General features: G+C 38.6%; 1 non-coding gene across 1 annotated transcript; it reads right to left on the bottom strand.

Moving 5' to 3' along the window:
• Positions 1-4,821: 4,821 nt before the first annotated feature.
• On the bottom strand, positions 4,822-4,924 carry LOC116642110. Its single transcript, XR_004301296.1, has one exon. It is a non-coding gene; the product is annotated as a U6 spliceosomal RNA (small nuclear RNA).
• Between the last annotated feature and the right edge of the window lie 1,975 nt (positions 4,925-6,899).

Genomic DNA, 6,899 nt, shown 5'->3' with positions numbered 1-6,899 from the left:
GAAAACCTTTGGATGAGGGTCAGAGACCTAGAAAAGCGTCATGTCTGTGGGACAAATGGGTCAGCTTCTCCAGAGCATCTCAGAGAGATGAACTATATTGAAAGAACTGGGGCTTAGGGCTGTGTTTGGGGGAGCCGATGAAGGCCACGTTGGGCCAAGCGTAGGCGAGAGGGAATAGAAATGCTCACAGAGAAGCTCTTTTGGGGACCCTGGTGGCCCTGGGCAGGAGCAGGCCCCTGAGACCTCGCAGCAGCAATGGGCCAGATCGGGAGCAGCACGCGCTGTGGCGCCCTGTTCAGCTACCAGAGGAAGTTGGGCTGACTCCTTTGGGAAAGGATTTGGTCCTTCAGACTTCACAGCTCAGGCAGGGCAAGGGTGTGAGGATTGTTAAGGGTGAGATGGTAGATTTTCTGCCAGTCTGGCTGGGGAACACACGGGGGTTGTGATAGCAATATCAGACAAAGCGGAATTCAAGGCAAGAAGCATTAAATGAGTCAGAATGGTACTTCATGTAAAGAACTCCACAGGGAGGGACTGTCATGAGTCTCTGATAACCTTTCCGCTGTGCAGTTTGGCACGGGCGATTTAGAAGTCTTAAATTTAATTCAGCATATCAGATGTCAAAGAAGAGATGATTATCTCCTGAGATGCTTTCATTTGACCAATTTCAACATCTTTTTATGATTTAAGAATGTGAAAATTATGATACGTGAATGCTCCACATGATTAATATATGACAAAGCAAAATCTAGCGTTGTTCTTCCTGATAAATGTTACAAGTATTAATGCAAGACGCAGATGTCCAATTTATCCATTATTATTTAACATCGATCTGGAGTCAGTGTAATGTCATGTAATATTATTGTGAGTCAATGCACTTTAGAAGGCAAGATGTCAAGGCTAAATATGGGAACAAAAGAGGCAAAAGTAATATTATTTGAGGATATGATTATATGACTGGAAAACTAGAAATTTCATTACAAATGATTAGAAACAATCTGAATTAGGTTAGGTAGCTAGTTACAAATTTAATATAGAAAAAAAAACTAATAGCTTTCTCATATATAACCAACAATCAGAGGGGTGCCTGGGTGGCTCAGTCGGTTGAGCGGCTGCCTTCGGCTCGGGTCATGATCCCAGGGTCCTGAGATCGAGCCCTGCATCAGGCTCCTTGCTCAGCGGAGAGCTTGCTTCTCCCTCTCTCTCTGCCTGCCTGCCACTCCACCTGCTTGTGCTCTCTCTCTCTCTCTCTCACTATCTCTCTCTCTCTCTCTCTGTGTCAAATAAATAAAAATTAAAAAAAATTAAAAAAATAATAATCAACATCAGAAGATATGGGGGAATACAAGTTCCCTTTTATAATAAAATGAAACATGCATGGATATCAGGCAGGATTGCAGACAACAGAATCCACTCTATCTACTTTAAACAAAAACAAGTTTACTACAAGAAATTAGGAAGTTTATGGGATTTGGAGGATACAGTTCAGGGAGCCAAACTTGAATGCCACAAAATGAGGAGCAACTCTACCTGCAGCAATACCCAGTCACATCGCAGGAAGTTTCTAGAGAAGATCCCAATGCTGCTGAACACCTTTGCCATGAGATCTGTACTTCCAAACGGGTCCCCTCTTGGTTCTCAGTGCTGTCTTCCAAAATTTTACCCTGGTGTGTCAGCTCCATAGAACTCGCATCACATGCAGAACGCCAGCTACCACAGAGTCTAGAAAATGTGGTTTTTAGCCTTTGAGTCTTTACAGGAAGCATGCTAGAAGGGAATTGGAGCTGGTGTTAAATGATACAATTTATAGTGTCTGCCATAGCCCATGAACAAACTTAACAAGAAACATGTCGGATGTACAATCTGTGCAGAACATTGTAAAAATTCAGTTGAAGGACATTGAGAGCTTGAAAAAAAATGGAAATATGTACCTAGTTCTTCAGGAGAAATAATTAATAATGCAAAGATGTCAGCTGTCCTTAAATTGCAGCCAATCAAAATCCAAAACAGGATTTTTTGAGGTAAAGCATTATAAACATTTTATTCTGAAAGACAAACCTATGAAACTGTCAAGAAAATTCTGGAAGAGAAGAAAAGTGAGGTGGGAACTAGCCTTAACACATAAAAGTAGATTTAAAAGCTTTTTCAATGTTGGAAGTTTGGCCTTGGCACATGAACATAGGGAGTCCAAAAACAGACCCAAATATATGTAAAAATTTAGTGCACAATAAACGTGCTCTTTTAAACCAGAGAGGAGATAGATAAATTAATCAATCCATGGGTGCTATTTTTAGAAACTGGTTAAAATTTAAAAATAAATAAAACTTTATGCTATTTCCTTTGCTTTCTCACCAGTAAAAAATGCAAGTGGGGGTAGAAATTTTTACAAGTACAAAAGGTATTAATACATTTTCTTTATTAAAAGATTCAAACATCTAAAGAAATAAACATCTCCAGAAAACAGAAAAGCATTTAAAACAGAACTGACAAACCACAGCCCTGGAGCCAAATCCAACCCACTCTGTATTCTGATAAATAAAGTTTTATTGGAACACAATCACGCCACTCATTTACATACTGTCTGTGGCTACTTTCCTGCTACAACATCAGAGCTGAGTAGTTGTGACTGAAACCATGTCCCACAAAACCTAAACTATTTACTGTGTGGTCATCTATACATTAAGTCTGCCAATCTGATCTAAATTAAAAAAAAAAAATAGCTAAGAAAAAATGTTCCAGTACTGCGCTGTTACCACCACCATCAATCACACTTCTTTCCCAGAGTTGACTCAGCCAATAGTCAGAGTAGAGCCTTCCAAGCTGTTCTCTATCCATTCGTATGCACAAATGTATGTATACATAGAAATAATTTTCACGTAAGTGAGATTGTATAATATGTACTGTTCTGTAACTTGCTCTTTTCATGTAATATAGCTTGGAGCTCTTGCAGTGCCATAGAGAGGTACCTCATCCTTTTCAGTGACGGCACGATATTATATAGTGAGGATTCAACCATAATTTATTTAACATAACTGTCCTTCCATAGGGAATGAGACTTTCCAATGTCTCATAATTATAAGCAATATAACAAAGAATACTAAATGCATATTTGTGCACAGGCGAAAATATTTTAGTAGAATAAATACTTAGGAATTGAATTACTAAATCAAAGGGCATGCCCTTAAAATTTTAATTTTGATAGTCTCAAAATGCCCTCCAGAAAAAGATACCAACACTTAAACTCTTACCAATTGGATATGCAATTTCCCATTTTATTAAGCCTTGTATGCACACACAATATTGTCTATTCTTGTTAATTTCAGGCACTATGATGGGTAAGAACTATATCTCATGATTTCATTTTGCCTTTCTCTGACTAAAGGAAGTGAGCCATATTTTTAAATTTCTTTTGACCATTTGTGCTCCTGTGAATGGCCTGTTTTCAGCCTTTGCTCATTTTTCTATAACAAAGTTTGAAAATATGTGTTTTGCTCATTCTACACAGCATTTTGTAGTTCTTGTCAAATTAGTTGCCAACATTTAGAAATTGGAATATTTAACATTTTTTAAATCCATATTTCTAGCCTCTTCTGAATATTTGGAGGCTCTACAACATTGGTCCCCCAATGGCAATAAATGGCTGGAACAGAAGAAAGGCTCCTTTCTCTAGTGGAGTAGGTGTTTCTTAGACCCCTTGTCCCCTGCAACAGGTCACTGATCTTTTCCAATGACCTGTCTAATCCCTGTAGGCACTTGGTTTTGCAAACCGTGTTCTGTTTGGTCCTTTATCTTTTTTTTTTTTCTTAGTGATTTGTAGGAGCTTTTTACACATGTAGGTGTGTCCATGTGTCTCTTTTATATATTACAATATTTTCTGTTATTAATTCCCTTTCTGAAAGCTTTGTTTATGCTATCTCTTGATATTCAAAAGTTTTTAAATCTTCATGTAGTGAAATCTATCAGTTTATTTCACTTTAGGACCACTGGGTTTTGTAGTTGCTTAGGAAGGTCTTCCTCAATCCAAGTTTATAAAAAATATAAAAAATATTATTGTTTATGTTTTCTTAAAATGCTTATAGGTACACCAGCTCAATTTCATTTTTAGAGTATTCCATCATTTGCTCACTTATTTGAAATGCCACAAATAGGAGTACACTATTCTGTGCATCTTTTAAAACTAAATAGTATATCTGGAGGATTATTTCATGTTGGTCTACATAGATGTACCTGCTTTATAATAGTTATATTAATGATTCCATTATCAACTTATTTTATGATCTATTTAACCAGCCCCTACTTAATAAACATTTAAATTTTGTCTAGTGTTAGGTTACTACAAACAATAGCACAATAAATATTTGTTTCATTATGCACCTATGTCCTATCAGTAGAATCAATCCCTAGGAGTTGAATTATCAAATTTAAAAGTATGTATACTTTTGAAAGATGTTGTCTACTTACCTTCAAAAGATAGCGAGGCTTATACTCCCACCAGCAATGTATGGGACTGCCTTTTTCCAGCCCATGTGTATTATTATCTAATTAACTGATCTTGCAAGACCATCTGATATATCTGATAGGTGAAGAATTGTGTTCATGATTTTAACTTCTATTTCTTTTATTTTCAATGATATCAAGCATCCTTTTACGTGGTGGAACCACTTATTATTTTTTTTTTTCCAATATATTGTTCATTCGGGTTCTTTGCACATTTTCTAAGATCTTTTTCTTACTGGTCCGCTAATGCTTCGTACTGGACGATGAGGTCCTTCTTTTGTGCATTACAAGTATTTCTTTCTCCCAGTTGTGGTTTCTAATTTTCCTTTTTAGGCTTTCTGCTGTGTAGAAATGTTCATTCTTGCACAGGGGCCATGCTAATCTTCTATCTTTCCAATTTTAGTATATGTGCTGCCATAGTGAGCACATTTCTACCTCTTAATATTCACTCTAAAAAATCTCCCATGCTAGCAGTCATTTTTTACATTTAAATTTCTAAGTCATTGGAATGGATTTGGTGTCGAGTTATAACTTTTTTTCAGTTGTCCCAACCATTTATTAAATAATCTATCTCTTCCCAACTGCTTTGAAATTATCATATATTAATTTAGCTCCTTTAGTATCTGGGGCTACTTCAGTACCCTCTATGCCATTCCAGTAATTTGTCTGTCTATTGGTTTGTGAAAATCCAACCTTTTTAATGATTGTGGCACCATGATACAGTGTTGCGAATTAGAGTCAGTCCCGTAATCAGTACTTATTGAGCAAATACTGTCTTGGTTCTAAGAGAAACACAAAGAAAGTTTGGACTCCCTGCCTGCCCTCTTGAAGACAATAGACTGCTGCCATGGTAAACTCATGAGTTTCCTCTAATCTACAGCTCAGTAACTGGCTCCATGCTGGCTGTCGGTGGCACTCGGAGGACACAAGATGAAAAGATAAAGGCGTTGCTGGAAGTAGAGGACAAGACCTCATTATTGATCTTGGGGAAATCTCAGGCCATCCCCAGATCCTTTTTTTCCCCAGTATGGAAGAGTCTGTATTGAATTCTGATACATATATTCATATGCTCTAGGCAAAAGCATTTTGGGACATTCTGAATTCAAGGCTACTATTTGATATTTCCTTCTTTGGATCTGGCAACAGTAATACTCTAACCTGCTTATTTCCTCTCCGAAGCCTGTGCAAAGTATCCTAAGCCACTGAGTCACCACATCACCGGGCTCACGTCATTTGTACGAATACAAGAAAAAGCTAAACATTTTGCTCACTCTTCTCAAAATAGCAGCAGTGTAACAATCCACTCCCCCAGAAAATTGGCTTTAAAATGCCTCAAAGAGACAGCAAGATTAAACATTTAGCTGCTACCCTGCAGGGAACTCTGGAAAAAAGCCACACATTGTGCAAGATTTAATTTTCTCCCTTTCCCCCCCCACCCCCAAGGTGTGACTTCTATTTCACTCCAAACAAGGTGAGAGATGTAAGATAGACGAAGAGTTTCTCAGCAGTTGTGGGGGGGTGCGCTGACTAAAGCTGAAACAAAAGCACTCAAGTTGAGCTCTTTCAAGAAAATCAGCAAGTGACAAATAACATAAAAGATAACAGCCAGCGACTTACCTCCGGCAACCCGAAAAAGATCACACAGATGTCTGGCAGCTTCTCCATCTCAGAACAGAACTCAGAGACTTCACAGAGCTGAGAAACCCAGTGTAACTAGTGCTGAGCTTTTCCAGAAGTTTATTGGAATTTTGCTACCCCTCCCCTCCTTTTTGGGAGACCTTTTCCCAAATTCAAAGTACAAAGCAATTTAAAGATTTTATTTATTTATTTATTTATTTGAGAGAGAGAGCACAAGCGGGGGGGTTAAAAAGGGAGAAGGAGAAGCAGGCTCCCCACTGAGCAGGGAGCCTGATGTGGGGCTCCATCCCAGGACCCTAGGATCATGACCTGGGCTGAAGGCAGACGCTTAATCCACTGAGCCCCCCAGGTACCCCAAAGTGTAAAGCACTTTAGAGCTGGTTCTGTCAACTAGAAGGATTTAAGTCAAACTCGAAGTCGATAGAGTAAATCATGTTTCTCATGTTAAAAACAAGACAACAGGTACCAAATGGAGTCGCTTATGCTAAGCCCTGTGTCACCAAATGGAGACCTAATTACAGTTTCTGCTCTCCCAGAAATGGAATCTTAAACCAGTCAGTCAGGAATCACCTGACCAACACTAACTAGGTAATCTGCCCGGTGGACCCCCGCTCTCCCCTAAAGGAAAGTAACCTTGCTTTAACCAACCCACATCTTTATCCCATGTAACTTCCTTGTTCCTGTTCCCTTCTGTCTATAAAAGTCTTCCATTTTGTACAGCACCTCAGAGCTCCTTTCTGTCTGCTAGTTGGAATGCTACCTGG

This window comes from Phoca vitulina, unplaced genomic scaffold (genome assembly GCF_004348235.1).
Source record: "Phoca vitulina isolate PV1807 unplaced genomic scaffold, GSC_HSeal_1.0 scaffold22, whole genome shotgun sequence".
In the NCBI taxonomy this organism is placed as follows: Eukaryota; Metazoa; Chordata; class Mammalia; order Carnivora; family Phocidae; genus Phoca; species Phoca vitulina.
Note: the sequence above shows the minus strand (reverse complement) of the source record. Positions and strands in the feature narration are given on the sequence as shown.